General features: G+C 42.2%; 1 protein-coding gene and 1 pseudogene across 2 annotated transcripts in view; one reads left to right on the top strand and one right to left on the bottom strand.

The window, feature by feature from the left end:
• Positions 1–14100, bottom strand: part of PPM1A (protein phosphatase, Mg2+/Mn2+ dependent 1A) — a 44642-nt gene extending 30542 nt beyond the window's left edge. Inside the window, exon 1 of one of the 2 annotated variants that reach the window (XM_030558515.1) lies at positions 13867–14100. The gene's annotated coding sequence lies outside the window, so the exon portion shown is untranslated. The remainder of the gene's footprint in view (positions 1–13866) is intronic. The other variant, XM_030558516.1, reaches the window with a different exon arrangement.
• Positions 14101–14756: 656 nt separating this feature from the next.
• On the top strand, positions 14757–17045 carry LOC115649990 (annotated as a pseudogene).
• The last annotated feature ends 1390 nt before the right edge of the window (positions 17046–18435 follow it).

The following is an 18435-nucleotide window of genomic DNA, read 5'->3' as shown; positions in this document are numbered from 1 at the left end:
TCTCCCCAAGACACTGGACGCACACAGAGTGTCTGTCAGAAATGGGCATTACTTTGCAACAAGAGTTGCATCACTTAAAGCCTGGGGAACCAGGCATCTCCGACAGTTAACCAACCACGGCGCAGGGAGGGTAAACTGAAAAAGTTAACTCTCCCCCCACAGCCAAAATCATCACTAACACTAGCTAAAACTAATTAGAACTTTTAACTATTTAAACTATTTTTTGTTTTTTTAAAAGTTTTGGCAAGAGTAACAAGTGCTGCCCCGAGCTCCGTCTGCAGCAGAGGACAGCTGAGAAGCAACTGGAGGGATGGGGTTGTGTGCGCTAGACGTGGCAATGGCACCGCGAGATGCCTACTGTGCATGTGTGACCCGCGTGGACCCTGCCACCATAAAGCTCCAATCGACAGTACCAGAATGCACAGACACCTGCTACAGGGGCAGCACCCAAAGAAGAATTTAAATATCTTTGCAATATGCTTTATTGAAAAAAAAATTCCTACACAAGGTAGATTGATTTAAATCAAAATAGTCTCTGCAAGTCATTTTAATCATGACTGAAGTGGGTGAACAGGAAATCTTTATTTAAATAATCAGTTTTAATCATGTTTTGCTTTCATACTTATTGGTTATTTTCCTAAAGAAAAAACTTGATTCTCATTAGTTGGTAACCATTAAAACATGTTGATTTACAACTAAATACAACATTAAACATTAAATTTGGTGCTACTTTTTTGCTAACCAGAAGGATACACAATGTCTATACACATTTATTTAAGGAATAATATAGCTTAATTTACATTCAGAGTCTTGATTTTTACATTTTTTATGTTACAAAATGGTGAATGATGTATTTATTATTACATAATGATTAATCTTAACTTATGACTATTGTGTGTCAATCTATCATAAATCCAAATTCAATTAAAAATTCAAACATAGTATTTAATTTTTTGTATTACATTACAATTTTGTATTAAATAGATCTTAAAATGATGGATACATAAAAAAAGTTTATCAAAACATTATGCATTTAGAACTGTTTTATTAAACAAAGGAAGCATTATCTGCAGTCAGTGAATTGAACGGATTGTTTCTGGTCACCATGTCATTCAAGTTTGCAGAACTAGTAGATTTCAACCTCACACCTCGTTTTATTCATAGATTAGAAGAAGAAAACAAGCTTTCCTGCTTTTTCAACCCCAAATTGATTTCTCAACTTTGACTAGACTAATCATTGAATACAATGGAATGAAGTAAATATTCTCTCTGCACCCGTGGAAGTGGTTACTGCTGTCTAAAGCTGATTTAGCGCTTGCAGAAAACATTTATTGCTTAATTTTTTTGTATTTAACTTAAATGACAAATATATTGTAAGTACTTTAGGCCTTAATAAGTTCTCAATTTCAATTTTAAAATTATTTATTTTTACATAAACCTGTATTTAATATAAATTTTAAAAATCCAGGGGGTGAGGGCTTACATAAAAAAAAATTTTAATCCACCCTAATCTTTAAAAAGAAAAAAAATATACAAAAAAGCTTCCATCTGCCAAAGTGCTAAGCACAAGCATAATATGGCTTACTTCAAAGTTCAAAACATGACTCAATTCAGTCAAGTTCCAAAGAAAGAAGACACTCCTTTTTCTTCAGACACCTTCCTAGATGTGATTGCTCCCTGACTCTCCACACCACAATGCTCTTATATAGCTGCTTGCAGGATTATTTTTCCACCCTTGACCCAGCCTTGCTACCCTGCACTGACAGCCAGAAAATGCAGTCCTCCCTGACAGGTTTCAGTGGTAGCTATATTAGTTTGTATCAGCAAAAAAAAAGAGAGAGAGAGTCACTGATTATTAACCTCTTCCCTGCCTACCTTGAGATGCTCAACACATCCTATCATAGTATCCAAAATTGCTAATCAAGATAATTAGGAAAGAAGTAGTGCACTCTGGTTATGTAGATCAGGACTCTTCTAACGTACAATTTGTTTTGGCAGGCTTTGAACACAAGGAAGATGCCACTGCCCTGACACCAATGGAAATGTGAAACATGCACAATTTTTCTTGGAAGCTATTTAGTTCCAAAACATTTCTTTGCAATGTTCTTGCTGTATTTATTGACAAAGAGGATAAATTGATAATATATTGCCATAAACAGATGACAGACTCAAAAATGTGTATCTTGCAAGTGTCTATAGAACTAAGTTCTAATTCTAACTAGGATGGGGCTTCTCTTGTCACCATCTCAGTCTCTAACTTCCATTTGGGGCCTTCTTCATGAAGAAGCTTTCTGCAGAAATGGAGGCCTCTCTCATGTTAGTCATTGCAGGAAGGATTTGAGATGCTTTATACAAAGTAACAATTATGGGCAACATTTTGACAAAAACCTGAACTGCATGAATACGCTGGTCTTCTCCAACGCAGAAGATGAAGCTATTGTGCTCATCCATGAGACATGACTGAAGTACTGAGTTTCCTTCCTTCCTTCCTTCCTAAAAGTCAACTGAGAAGACAATATCCTACAACTGAAAAGGTGTACAAAATTCAAGTTGCAATGTGCAGGCAGCACACGGAACTGCAGAGAATATTACAAAAGGCTGGAAAAGACAGCAAAATATCTAACAAGTCATGATGCCAACCAGTGAGGTGATGACCTAAAGCAGAACGCAATAGTGCTGCACAAAATAAACTGGCACAGAAAAACAAGTTGTTACTAATTTGGACCATGGACAGCCATGGACACCTCAGAAGAATTCATAAAATTCCTTTGCCCCATCATATGTTCCCCTAAAATCTTTCCAGTCAAGCAAACAGCAAAGCTCTACTGCCTCCTGATCCACAAGAAAAGAAACTGATTGTATTGCTCTTTGTTCTATCAGTTGATATAGGGGTTACATATGAAGCTATGAGGCATTCTTATAAATTCTACTGAGTATCCCTTACTGATTTATATCCATGTATTCCTGGCAGAGAAGGCCCATTTGTCTGAAGAAATTCAGTCACAGGCTAGGAGTTTAAGTCATGTCCAACGAAAACCTGAAACTCCTATCTGGTTGTCCAAACAGGAAATTGTATTTAATTAGTCTTTTTAAACATCTAGTTCTGTTCCTCTCTCCAGGACAAACTTCTTATCTGAGCTGCACTTAAGTTCCAGGTGCTGACTGACATCTCTGACTCAATGCTAAAACTCAAACTGCCCTCATGCCAGTTTCCTTGAAAATTTCACCAAGTGGAATTATGCCCAGTGTTGGAGTGTGCATACATGATTAGTCCTATCGTCTCTACCCTGAACAGTAGTATGTGCTGCAAATTACTTATATATGCCAGAGCATATATCCCACAAAGTAACAAGTGGGACAAGCAAATCATTCGTTTCTTCTACTTTTCTGTGACATTTACAAGGAAACAAACAAGGAACTGGTTTTCCTTTTCAGCATCAGCTTGGTTAGAATGACCAGTCAGTGTGTAAACAGGTGATCATGTAGCAATAATCTTTTCCTTTCTACTGATATTGAAAACAGCAAGAAGTTTGTGATAATGCCCCTCTAATAGGAAAGAGATGAATTGCTGGAACCAGAAGGATCTGTGGCAGAAGAATGGGAAGAGGTAGGAAGATGGACAGGAAAGCAGAGGAATGAAGAAAGTGCAGTGGGAGTAACAAATGTCATAGGAATCAGGGTTAGGCATGGAAAGAGCATGATCAAGAACAGGAAAGTGAATATAGGATAGGGAAAACCAAAAAGGCAATAGAAACAGGAATTGAGAAAGGACAGAATTCATTACCTGAAGAGGCAAGCTTAGGATTACTATACTGAAAGAAAAGGGTATAAAAACAGATGAAATACTTCCGGATCCATCTAAATCATAAGAAAATATTCTCCTTTCTTTCCATGCCCTCCAACTGAGCAAGTTATTTTGTTTCACACAGTAATTAACAAGTGCATGTGGCTATTTACCTAACAGTGTGAAGATTCAAATATCACAGTCAAATCTACCAGAGTAGGGAGCTCTAAATCATCACTCCTTTGATAAAAATGAATTCTGAGCTCAGATCGATGGCATGGACCACAGTATGGACCATGAGATATTTTCTTGTCTGGTCTGGTCAAAGGACCCCTCCCCCACCTTCTGCTCCAGAGGTGACCTTTGAGGGAGATTTGATAGTCATGCTATTAGGAGATGAACTGTGTTTTATCTTAATTGCTTTTCTGTGCAAGTAACTCTTTTCTACTTGTTTTGGTTACAGGAGCCACAAAAGAATGGTCTGATCCTCTGAAATCTTAGGAATCTCTTCTGGGGTTTAGAGAATGACAGACATTTTTAGTAAAAATCACAGAACAAAATTTCAATTTCTTCCACCAAAAAAACCTTGTTTTTATTAATTGAGTTGAATTTGTTGCAAGTGGTGATTTATTTTCCATATAAACAAATGCTGCTTCTACATAATGCACAGATCAGCACTCAATGAAAAAATACAGCTGACCTGACTTTCTTAAAAGTCACCTTAGACATGGAAATCTGTAATACATCCTGTCAGAGTTGTGTTACCCGAGCAAAGCAAGTAGTTACTGCAGCATTTTGAAGACAGAATGATGTAATCTCAATAATCTCAACACCACCTTGTAAAGTTCGTTTCATTTTACTAGCTGTTCAATAGCAGAAAGTAACTGTCTCCTTCTGGGATCACTATAACCTTGGTCAGACAAGCAACTGCTCTGTTGACTTTAGGAGAGGATATTATTAGTTACTGTTTGTATCACTGTAGTACCTAGGAGACCTAGTAATGAACCAGGACCCCATTTTGTTAGGTGCGGTACAAACAGAACAAAATTACAAGAGAACAGACAGACAGATAAGGGGTAATATAAGGAAACAATGAGACAATACTGGGCTGCATGATTGTCAGTGGTTTTGGCACACCAGCAGCCTAACTCAACAAATTTTGTAGGCATCACAGAAAAGGAGAGTTTTAAGGAGGGTTTTGAAGCATGATGAGGTTGCTTTGTGGAGGTTTACAGTGGGCAGCTTGGGAGAAAGCATGAAAGTACTTCTTGCACACTTGTTAAAATTTCAAACATTACCAAACTGACTTGTCTTACTTTATAATGCTGCATCACTTTGCTGGTTAGTTTCCTTCATTTATCTTTTTCTTACTCTTTCAAAAATATTAAAAGTTGAAATGAAGAATACACTCTTCTTAGATGTAGATATGGGACTAATTGGAAGCATTATGGTAGCACCTTCTGAATAACCAAAATCAGGGCCCTATTATCCTAGGCATTATAGTAAAAGACAGAACATGCCATAAAGAGCTTACGATCTAAAGCAGACAAGACAGATAGCATTTGGGAGAAAGGAAGTATTCTCCTCATTTTACAGATGCAAAATGAGGTATAGCCAGATTAAGACCAACTCTACAAACTTTTTCAGCATAGCTATGTTGGTCAGAGGTGTGAAGAGGAATGATCCCTAATCGATAAAGCCATGCCAGCAAAAGCCCTTAGTGAAGAGGGAAGATAGGGGTGGTATAGAATGAACTATACCAACACAAGTGCAGTTTTGCCACAATAAACTGGATCCATACTACAAGCTCTTTGACGGAATAGTATACAGGCAAAGTGCTCTTACGATAGACATGGCCGAAGTGATTTGTTCAAAGCCTCACATGAAGCCTGTGACAAAGCCCAAGAATTGACCATAGATACCGCATCCTAACCAGAAGATAATTCTTCTTCTGTTTATATATCTTCCATCCCTGCAGTGCTAGCTTCTTGAATTTCAACAGTAAGTATTGAGTCAAAAGACTATTAAGGAAACAATATCTTGGTTTCCCTTGTTGGAAATGGCAGATTTCAGTTCTTCAGTCACCTTCTTAAAGACCACTCCACCCTGACTCTTCCCATTTTCATTTTAAAACAGTAGAAACGGTTTGCTTTTATTTTTTTTCTTTTAAAGCTCTATTTTTCACACAAACCTTATTCAGAAGAAGGAAGCATGCAGTCTCCCCTCCTCTCCAAGCGAAGCAATTATAAGTGATGAAAAAAGTTTCACACTCCACAGATCTGTTCCCTGTGTACAGAGTCTATGTGCTGACTTTGCTGACAACAAGAAGTTTTGTCTACTTTTATTCTATGGGAAAGTGAGCTGGATTATTTTCTAGCTCATTCAGAGTTGTTAGCCAAGTTCTAATTCAAAGTAGTTTTATTATCGGGGCACAAGCCAGAAGTACATAGATTGATTTTAAGATCCTTGGCTAGGTTTGCAGCACAGGCAGTTAGAAAAATACACATTTTTATTTATTTATGAACTTATCTAATTTGATACAGAATTAACTGAGAGAAACATAGTGTCCCACATGTATTTTTATAGAGCCGCTTTTCAAAATATAACTGTAGTTTAGTTTCCTGGCTGATATACAAAAGAATTTTCCTATGGACCTTTTTAGGGATTTAGCTCCTACTGACCTGTGCTCCTCAACATTTCAGTTAAATAGTCTTAAGTTACACTGGCATTTGGAGTAAGACACTATTTGCAGGAGAAATAGCCTCTGAGTTGGGTACAGTTGGAAGTTAAGAATGCTAAGAGCAATAATAAAGCCTCCATTAGAGAACTTTACCTTAAAGAAGGTTAAACAATATTCCCAGTCGCTTATTTATTGGTGGAGGTTCAGAAATTTGCCATGTTGTTGGTCTCAGTTACAATATGACTGGCTAAAATATGGCTTGGTTTTAGCATGGATGTGAACAAACAGTAACCTTAATGGGTTCTGCTATCTTGCAATACAAAAGCTTTCTGTACTGTAGAGGATCTTCTGTGAAATAAGTGGTTTGTTGCACAGTTTAAAAGATGCTTTCATTCAGTTTTCCCTTGTCCTCACTGTTTAAAGAAAAGTTAGGGTGGGTAATCTCTTACTATGGGCCCAAGCACCTGGTGCCAACAGAACTTATTTATAATGGTACTTATTTATGATATTCATCTGTATAGTATGAAAGTGCCTCAAATACTGATGAAGCACGTTTCCAGCAAAAAATAGCCTCAGAACACTACCCATATAATGTAGTGACTCAACAGATACAATCTGTAAGAACTCTAATCTGCTCAATTTACTGTTTTTATCTGTGCCAAGTTCTAACAATGGGTCTATCAGACTACACCTCTACCCATTCTGCTAATGGTGCCAGCCTCTGCACCCCAATCATTTATTTCTTTACAACCACATCAAGGGTTACATGTGAAAAACCCTTCCTCAGCTGCTGACTCTCATTTAACTCTTTCAGAAGTCCCACATCTTCCGTGTTGCTTACGAAAAAACAATTAAGTCATCTATTATTTCTCACTAACCTTATGACTGTCCTCTCCCTTTTATGTTGCAGGAAGGAGCAAAATATTGGGTGGAAAGGATGTAAGTTCAGTAGCAGAGAAGCTGTATGTGGGGAGTAGATGGGGTAGGCAGGAGATATAGTGTGACTAGCCTAAACAAAACAAAAAAAATGCAACAAATATGTGCCTATTACCACTGATAACTTTTCTTGGAGGCTATATCCCTTTCCTTTGTCTTTCATCCGTCTTTTTAATGCAATTTTTTTGCAAAGGTAATTGGTATATGCAATAAAATGTGATCAAATCATACTATAACACCACATCGAACAGTTGCACAATTGTGTTACACATGTGTAAGTAAACATTGCAGCAATGACAATCAGTTGACAGTTTGTCAGGTTTCAATTATAAGCTAACCACCTCACCCCCAACTTCTGGGGGAACTGCAAATACAGCCTAAGAAGTCTTTTGAACCAAAAATGTCTCAGAGCAAGACGGAATTCTGAAATAAAATATAAGGTAAAAAATATTTTATTTGAAGTACAATTCGCTGTGCTCTCTGAAATCTCATCTGTGGATTATAAATCTATTTCTTCTTGCAGATATTTAAAAAGGTATAACCACAGTGGATCTCAGTTGACTAAATATACATCCCTAGTATTATTAAGGGATGTAATTCAGTCTACCTTTGTCCTACTTTTTCAAAATTAAAAGTTTGGACAATGACTAGAGGGACTGATTTCTTTATACATGGGTAGGAACTTCCTCCTCAATCAAGCTGTGTATATTATGAATGAACTTCTCATTCACATACCAGATGAACCCCTTCACACAGATCAGCATGTTTATAGGGTACAGGACCCCAAGACGGTGCCACCAAGAGGAGCAACAGCATCTGAGAGAGATAACCTACAAGATGATCATGCATGGGGGGTAGGGAGGCCAGAGAATATCCCACATATGAGTTGTGTATAGACAACATTCAACACTCCCCACCCTGCAATTATTGATTAGTAACTACTCTTGTTGGTGGCCTTATCAGTTTCTGAAGAATTTAATCTTTCATTATAATGAAAACTATTTCTACCCTTTATGGCTGCAAAGATCACCTAAATTTGACAGATGTAATGCTATCTTCCATATTTCTCAGAGATAGACTGAAACATCACCAGGTGTGAACTGTGCTCTATTACTTTCAGTAGCATATTGACAATGAGGCCAAATGAAGAAAATTCAGTTGTCAACATTTAACTCTAACAGAATTATAATCAGAATTAGAGGATAGTGCAACCACTGCCTCCTCCCCCTTCCACAATTTGATCCAGACTTCTATATGAGTATAACGTTTTCTGCTTTCAGGTAGCTTTTCCTGATCCAGTAACAACTGCTTTGATTATTTTATACATAAATGTTTACAGTAATTATTCTGTAATAGGGATTGGTTCATTCGGTCTAATGTTAGTGCAATAAAGAACACTGCATAGCTGAACAGTGGCATTTTCAGTAAGTGATCATGTTGACGGGACTCCCCTTTGGTTTCTGTCCAGTTCCAGGTTTGGACCTCTGAAGTCTAACCATTAGGAAGGTGGCAGTGGGATAAAAATCGGGAAGAGTGGACTCTCAGAGAAGCCCCATTCCCACTTGAAAAAACTGATTAAGTATTTAACTTAAATATCACCATTTAGGGCTTGTTTTTTAAGTTTCAAGCTTACAAACACTTCCACAGGTGAGCTAAAGTTACAGTACAACTTCAGAGTTAGGAACACCAGAGTTACTAACTGACCAGTCAACCACACACCTCATTTGGAACCGGAAGTATGCAGTCAGGCAGCAGCAGAGATGGTTAAAAAAAAAAAAGTGTACACTACTGTATTAAATGTAAACTAACAAAAAAATAAAGAGAAAGCATTATTTTTCTTCTGCATAGTAAAGTTTCAAAGCTGTATTAAGTCAATGTTCAATTGTAAACTTTTGAAAGAACCACCACAATACTTTGTTCAGAATTACGAACAACCTCCATTCCCAAGGAGTTCATAACTCTGAGGTTCTACTGTACTTTCAAAGCAAAGCCTAAGGATTTTCAATTCATAACCTTGCCTTTTAACCTTCAAACACATATTTGGAGCAGTACAGCATACTGTTTTGCTATGACATATCCTTATGGCACTGAAGATGTCATCAATGAGCCACAGATCTTGGGAAAGCCTTACTGGCAAACTTCTGAGATGTAACCATCTTGATATAAAAAACTAACAAATTACTGTTACATTCTCTTTTTAAAGGTGACCTACAGAAGGAAAATAATTGGATATGTGCCCTTTTTTGCTTTGTTATGTCTAAAGAAGGCTTTCATTATATTCTTTCTGCTTGTTTTTTACATTGGAAATTCAGGGCATGTCTAACCTGGAAGACAATATGAGAACTAGCAGTGAAAGCTCAGCAACTGAGAGGTGAAGACTGTTTAAATGCAATGACTAATCTTTTGGAGAAATTTCAGAATTATTTTTGGACTGTATATTATTTGGGGCAGAGATTCTTCCAACTGGACAGTACAGTTGTCCAATAGCACTTCTCACCCTTCCCTGCACTCTGGATCCCCCACATTTTAACTGTCCTTGCTAGTCTTATGATTTCAAGAATTTACCCCCTTATCTTGAATGCTTATGAAATCCCCTCCTATACCACAACATTACTCAGAGAAGACATGCAAAGAATGTCCCTATGCAGCTGTGACACGCATTGTCTAGGTATCATGAAATACAGCAACACTTGTTGGACTGCATTTCATCGACCTACAGCCCAATAAACATTCTCAGTCCACCAACATCCTTTCAGGCACCTCTACCCTGATATAATGCTGTCCTCGGGAGACAAAAAAATCTTACCGCATTATAGGTGAAACCGCGTTATATCGAACTTGCTTTGATCCGCTGGAGCAGGTAGCCCCGCCCCCCCAGAGCGCTGCTTTACCGTGTTATACCCGAATTCATGTTATATCGGGTCACGTTATATCAGAGTAGAAGTGTACTACATTTACAGAGGCTTTACACTTTGTACACTGGAATTACTACAGTGATGGGCACTTTACTGAAGGGACAGTCAACTTAAACTTGACAGAAGTGAGATTTTTGACACTTAATATTATTATATCTGAAGGATGGAGGAAAAACATTTTTAAAAATGTGAAGAGGTGATCATAAAACCACAAAAATCTGCAAGAGAACTGAGAGACTTTTACATACAAAAAATAAACCAGCTTTCAAGTTGACCGTCTCCATTTACAGCACTGATCTGATGATTTCAGTAAACCCAAGACTAAATTTACCAGGGCCGCACAACATGGCAGGAGCTGCACCAAGTTCCCTACACAGCTCTGCCAAAGCTAGCATCTTGACCTAAGGCATCTTTGTTATTCAAGTGATTGGTCTCTATGAAACAGCAACGCATGCCAAAGTGAACATTTTTAAGATGTGGATCAACAGGATCAAGGATGGAACTAAACTTATTCTCATTTGTGACCCAAATAGTATTTGAACCCAGATTTCCACAAATAAAAACCTAGGGCAGTAAACCACTGAATTAAACAGTAGTCAGATTCATTTTATGAAAATATGAACATTTTTTACAAATAATGTCTATTCAGTTGCAATAAGACTGTACTTCTCAAGATGTTACAAGGCACTTAAAATGTCATAAAATAAATAAAAGTTATGGACACCTTTGTTTTACGCAAATCTTACAAAATTTTTGCTGAGCTGATAAACTCAAAAAATCTTATGACATTAGAATAGGATTGATTTTGACATTGACAATAGTGCAAAATAATTAATCATGGTTATTATAGTTACATAAAGTTTATATTTAATTCATCTTTGGGAAGCAGATGCTTAATAATCTGAATTCCACTAAAATGGCAAAGTGTAATAAGATCTCCCTTTTATTGACAGCTGCAGTCTAAAACATATAAAGTTGCTTAAGGTTACAAATTAAACCACACCCAACTGAAATCTTTAAGAAGTATTTTGGGGCCATTAAAGTATTTTGGGATATTAAAAGGCTGGTCTCAGCAAGAAGGTGACTCAGTTTAACTGTGTTTAAACTATATTCTAGGTAAGAAATAACCAGCCTGACTTCATGGGGGGAAAAACATTGTATAATATACTGCTTGTAAAGGAATTTGCATCAAACTATCAAGTGAACATGTCTGAACAGGCATTAACTTGAACCAACTCTCACCAATACCGTGATATCTGCATCCTCCTCTGAGTTTTTCACTGAAACATCTCTACAAACCTTACCACAGAAAGCTCAGTTAAATACTTATGTTTTCCATATATTCACTTTTTAAAAAAGAATAAAAGCACTGAATACTGACCATGAAAAGCTAAGATCTACCAGATAAGCTTAGTCCTCTGGAAAGTAGTTATTAGCAAGAGTTAGGCCTCGTTTACATTAGAAAGGGTTTGCCAGTATAGCTGTATATACCAGAAGCATATACCAGCAAAAGTGTTCCCCAACAAAACAACAAAATAAGTTATATTAAGAAAAGGACCTTTTTTTTCCTAGTCTAACTGCATCTACCTTGGGGCTTTTGCCAGCACAACTGTGTTGGCTAGGGGTATGATTTTTTCCAGTCCACTAGCTATGCCAGCAAAACTGAGTGTAGACTAGGACTTGGATACAAGGGGGCAGGTGAGAGGAGACCCCAAAAAGCGAGAGAGATTCAGGGGCAAAACACTTGCGAGATGTCCAATCTCTACTGCAGGGAAGGATGCTGGAATTTCTGCCAAAATGTTTTTCTTCTTCAACGGTTCCATTGTTATGGATACCGACAGGAAGAATCGGATACAAAAAATATGACGCTCCTATCCCCCCTCATCCCAACTGCTGGAAGGGAGCAGGAGCTTAAAGAAGGGTCTCTGGTACATCACATCTCCCCCAACCCCAATTTTCTCACTCCTCTTTCCTCTGAATAACTCTCCAGTTCTTGCCTTTTCTGCTGTCCATAGCTTCCCAAGCAGGAGGAGGAATGTGAAATTGACACAGAAAGACCTGTGTGAAACTGACAATTCTTGATAGTTGCTTCCCACAGGTTTCAACAGCAGTGAAACCTGTTAGTTTCACATTACCAAGGCTTGGCAAAGCCTGGAGCAGCAGCAGCAGCAGCACAGACACTGGAACAATTTTTCTGAAGACCCAAGAAAATACTGCACTGGTCCATATTTGGAAGGCCCTCTCTCACAGGCATAAGATACAAAACATTATTTTATAAATGGAAGCTTAAATTCTGAAAACACTGATGACTTAGGCCCCACACATGCCAGGGAAATCTTTCCCCTCATCACCGGTGAATGGCATGTGGAGCTTGAAGCCTTACTGCCCTGAATGTCTTTCCTTTTAAGATAGACATCTGCTTCAAAGATGAACTTCTTTGTATGAAATACTGAGCCCTAAACCGTAATGTTATCACAATAGTGATTCTCAACAAGCAACAGGCTTTCTAACTTGTCAAAGGACACACCAACCCTAAAACTAGTCCCTCATAAGCAAGACAGCAAAGTTGAAGGACCCCTATTGTTCACCAGTATGTATGTCAAAGAAATGCTAATCAAATCAGTTCTTTCAAAACTATTAATTTGCAGCACACCCTAAACACATCTCTGGCTAGTACAGTTCATGTTAGTTGCAGGAAAAAAAATTCTCAGCCCACATCTCTGACATTTAAAAAACCAAAGCCAGCCAAGATTACCAAGTACCTCAATGGCCAATAGTTTTACAAGGGGCCTAATCTCTCCCACCCACTCTTAACATGGGAAATATGATGGCACATGCTTCATCTATGAAACCTTTGCTTTGGTTCTCAAAATTGTTTTTAAAGACCTTAATATGTAATTCAAACTTGAAATGTGTTTCAATGGTTCACCTAGGGAGGCAAGCATGCAGGAGGCGGCTGCTATAAAAATAAGAAATCACTATCTGGGAGTGTTTGTGAAGCGACCCTTGGTGGGGTGGGGTGTTTTATAAATAGATGTGTTTCTTAATGGTGCCCTGCCCCAAGTGCTTTGGCGGCGGCCTGTGTAGGGGATGTTTATAAGCATTATTAATGGAGCTCGGCTGGCTGGGAGCGCTGCTGGATTGTTACTTGCAGCAGGCCCGGGGCCGCTCTCGCCCTGGGGAGCGGAAGGGGGGCTGTCACCCCGCTATTCCCCACTCCGCAATGCGGGACTGGACCCCTGGGGACAAGCCCCTGGTCACCTTCAGCCCCTTGAGTGCAATATCCCAGGCAGGGACAAACTCGCTGGCAGAGACCGCCTCGGTGCTGGCTGCTGCCCGGGATGGCAGGTCTGGGGGGGGGGTGTCACACTCCCCTCCCGCCTCTCCCGTAACCCCGCGCGCGGGCCGCCCCCGCTTGTTTACAGGCCCCGGGGCCCAGGCGGCAGCGCGGCGCTCAGCGCCCTAGCGTACTCCGCCCCGCCGCCTCCCGCTAGGCCCGCCTGGCCCGCCTCCCCACTCGAGCCCCGCACTGCGCAGCGGCACTTACTTACCCCGCGGCGGCGGCGGCCAAAGGCACCGGCTCTCCGGGGAGCGGAGGGAGGGCAGGGCCGCGCTCTGCGCTCCGAGGGGCCGGGGTAGGGATCCGCGGCGGGGCTGGGCCGGCGGGCCGGCGGCCTCGCTTCAGTTCATTCACAGGCAGCTGCGGAGAGCGGCTCTCTGGCCAGGGGGAACCAAGAGCTCATCCCCCCCTCCTCCCGCCCCCACCCCGCTCGCTCTCGCCCTGCCTCGAGCCCAGCGCCGCCCGCCGCCGACTCGCGCAGCGCCACAGACCCCGCTCCCCTCCCTGAGCGGCACAGGCGCGCTCCCGAGCCGCCGCTCTCTCTCTCCCTCTCTCCTTCCACCCTGCTGTGTGCTGCGAGCGCGCTCCCTGCCGTCCCTGCGCGCGCGCGCGCCCCCTTCCTCCTCCTCCTCTCAAGCAGGGGCCCAGGACGGCTGCGACGACTTCTGGTACAGCCGCTGCCTCCGGCGCAGCGTAAAGAGCCCGGATGTTGGTTGAGCTCGGAAAACTGCAAGGGGGGAGGGGGAGCAGACTGTTGAGCTATTACATCACCTCCCGGCTCCTTACTGCGCGTGTGCTGCCCGGGGTTCCGGCGGGGAGGTGGGGTGTGTGAGAGAGAGAGGGACGCTGAGGGGGGTGGGTGGTATAACCGCCCCGTTCAATGGGGGGAGAGACAGCAACACTATCCTGTGTGTGGCACCCGGCCAGGACACAACCCCCCCCGCTCTCTGGCGGGAAATGGGGAGACACACTGTACAGGGAACCCGCGCGCGCGCACACGGTGCCCCTCAGGGGATCGGTGACCTATGCTGCTGTCAGCTCAGACTGATACGATCAAGAGACTCGCCTGCTCCGAGGCCGTGGCTGGGGACTGAGCGTAACATGCATAGGGAACCCGTTTCTCAGTACCCAGAGAGGAAAAGAGACTATGTGCCACACAGCAAAATATACTCCCTGCTCAATACATACGTCACCCCCACAGGGGAGGTACTCTGTAACGTACACAAAAATTATACAGGCACCCACACGCATGCACACCATTCCCAATAACAACCCCTGTACACAAGCACAGCTTCCCCCTCCCCCACACCGCTCACAGTAACATCTCTCTGGCATAAAATATACAATCCCCCCCAACAGGGCTAACAAACTAATACGGTCTCAGGTGGCCCTACCCCCAAGGCTCATGTGAGAGATGGCAGAACTGCAGGGAGGAGCTTAAAAGGGAAAAATCCAGCTCCAGCTAGTGAGGAGAGTAGGTCCTGAGTTCATCCAGTTGCACTTTGTCTCTGACTCAGCCCAGGGCTGAGGACTTCTCCATGAATATTTGCAGCATTGATGGGACCCCGACCCAGCTAGACTTCCTGGACATGGCAGGGCAGGAGGAGTTTGGGGGTCTGCAGGAGCAGTACATATGCCTAGGGAAGGGTTCCTGCTCATTTATGCCATCAGTGAGATAAGCAAAGTCCACACCCAAACCCTGCAGATCAAAGACCAGGATTAGTTTCCCATGATCCTTGTGGGCAACGAGGCCAACCAGGACCTACAGTAGCAGGTGCCCAAAGAGGAGGCATTGGCCTTCGACCAGGAGAATTGCGTCCCCCTACACAGAGGGTACTGCCTCAACATGAATGAGTACTTCCACAAGGTCATCAGAGCCCTCCGGAGGTTCCAGGGGCTGGAGAACTCCCCTATCCACACAGTGCACCCCTCTAAATAGAGTCTGAGAGCTGCCCCTGCTGCGTTCTGTATGGGGGGGGTCCTCCTCCCCCACAACCTCTTCACCCCAACAAGGTGGAGGAAGAGGGATTCTCCTGGTGGCTGGGGGGCCAATGGGAGAGGGGTGAAATATTCTATAGCTGTGTGTATATATCTACAAATAGCTATATAATGAGGAGGCAGATGATGGGAGCACAGGTAATATTTTGGGATGAATCAAGGCAAGGATTCCTCAGGCAATTGATGCACAGCAACCCTGGAGGGAGGCTGAATCAACTGAACCAACTTGTATTGGAACTGCACCTTTTCCTTAGCTAGGGAACCTAGTTAGACCCACAGCTTTACAGAAGTATTCTCAGGGAAGATAGGGAAGCATTCTGGAAGGGGTGGACTATCTGGGCTCAGCCAGAGGGATTGGACTGGTGTGTTGAAACACTTGGTCACTGCAGAGCAGAGGCCTAAAGGAGTGCTGGGGCCCGGTTTAGGACCTACAGGGTGCCCTAGTGTGTAGAAACATCAGTGACAAAATGGTGGAGACTGCAGGCATGACCTTCCCACCCCTGGAGAAGTGGGAAGACTGATTGACCCAGGCACAGCAACTGTACCATCTGGAGAAAGGCTGGCAGATGGCTGAAACTTGATTGCAACTCCTTGTTCTAAGGCTTCATCAGCGGGAGGTTATCCGACTGGCTCGTGCTTTTCCTTCTGTGGCCATGAGAAGACCCTGGCCAGGATTCTGGACCAATTCTATTGGATCAGGATTTACCAAGAGGGCAAAGACTTCTGCAGCCCCTTTCCTGATTGCCAACTCATAGGACCTTAAGGGGTGGGCAAAGCCCATCTAGCTCCACTCCCTGTAGTAAGTGTTCCATTTGAAATAATAGGAATGGATCTAGTTGGACTCTTAGAAAAGAGTACATATTAGTGATAGCAATTATGCTTCCAACTATCTGGAGGCAATCCTGCTACACTCTTCACATGCAAAGATTATTGCAACAGAACTGCTAAAGATCTTTTCCAGAGTTGGGGTACCTAAGATGATCACCACCATTCAAGGCACCAACTTCATATCTCATCTGTTGAAGGTGTGTCATCTATTAAAAATAAAAATCTTGTGTATGTATGTCTATCATCTGCAAATTGAAGATCTGGTTGAATGGTTTTATCAGACTCTAAAAACGATGTTGAAAATGTTTATTGCTGTAGACCCCTGTCATTGAGATCAGCTGATTCCTTCCCTTGTCTATTTGAGAGGTTTCCCAGTCATCTACTGGGTTTTCCCTATTCAGACAACCCCAGGGTCTTCTTCATCTGATCCGTGAGATGTGTGAGGAACAAACTCCTAGAACAGAGAATGTTGTACAATATATATTAACGCTCCAGGAGAGGCTCAAGACCCTTGGGACCTTCACCAAAAAAAACCTCCTTAGTGCTCAGCAGTCTCAGGAGTGAGCCTGTAACAAAGCTTCTCTCTAAATGACAAGGACCATATGAAGTAGTCCATCACATATGGCTAGTTAATTATGAGATCTGACAACAGGCTCTACCATATTAACCTCCTGAAACCCTGGAAGGAGCAGGAAAGCTCATTTATCACTCCTTATTCCTCTGAGCCAGAGCTGTGGCTCCAAGCATCCACCTCCCCGGATCCTGACCCCATGCAGATGGGGAGAGAATCTAGACCTGGAGCCAAGGGCCTAAGTGAGACACCTATTGAATGCCTTTCCAATGGTGTGTTCATCACAGCCAAGACAAATTCATCATGTTCAACACCATGTCCAGATGGAGCCAGGGCAAAATATCAGGGACAGCCCTTAGCCGCTCTCCAAAAAAATGCAGGATGCGGTAAAACAGGAGCTCTGTGCCATTGGAACTAGAGTCATTGAAGAATCCCAAAACAACTGGCAAAACCCAGTGGTACAGATCTCTAAACTGGATGCTATATACTATGCTATATAGTTCTGCATAGGATTGAAAAAATCATTGCTATCTCCAAATTTGATTCCGAGCCCATGCCCCAAGTGGATAAATTACTAGCCTGGCTGGATGAGGCCCAGTATATTATAAAGTTAGAGCTTCCAAAGGATACTGGCAGATTCCACTCACACTGGAATCACGTGAAAACTGATTTTGCCACTCTGTTTGGCTTGTATCACTTTAGGACTATGCCCTTTGGCTTCCAGGGCATCCTAGTGACGTTCCAATAGCTCATAGACTAAGTCCTCGAACTACATGGTTCATATGCTGGAGCTTATTTAGATGATGTGGTCATCTATAGTTGAGACAGGGAGGCCCACCTAGAGCAGGCTGCCACCGTCCTTTGATCCCTGCGGGAGGCTAGCCTAATTACAAAGCTACCAAAGTGTAAAATCGGAAAGGAAATCTCCCCCTTACTTGGGTTTTGGGGAAGGGCCCAATCCAGCCCCTACTGGACTAAGAACAAGCCATGAAAGCATGTCCAGCCCCAACAACAAAGGAACAGGTCCAAAGGGTTTGGGTGGCTCACAGGTTGTGATCACTGATTCATGACAGGGTTTTCTATGATAGCAGCCCCTCTCATGGACCGGAAAGTGCAAAGCTGGCAATCCAGCTGTGGATCACCAGCAAGAAGTATGGGTTGGACAATCCTGTGGGTTTTGAATCCTTTCAAAAATGGATCATTGTCAAAGGGGAACTGAACAGGTGCAACAGAGCACAGGGAGCACTTTCCTCCAACTCTGTAGCTGACATCCTTATGGAGCCAGCAGGAACCCACCAATACTTCCACTACTCATTCCCAGTCTTCACCAATACTCCCATCATCCCCTCACACTAGTCTAAAATGACAATTCAACTGTGGATC

Source organism: Gopherus evgoodei, chromosome 4 (assembly GCF_007399415.2).
Source record: "Gopherus evgoodei ecotype Sinaloan lineage chromosome 4, rGopEvg1_v1.p, whole genome shotgun sequence".
In the NCBI taxonomy this organism is placed as follows: Eukaryota; Metazoa; Chordata; order Testudines; family Testudinidae; genus Gopherus; species Gopherus evgoodei.
This window is presented reverse-complemented; position numbering and strand designations above follow the sequence as displayed.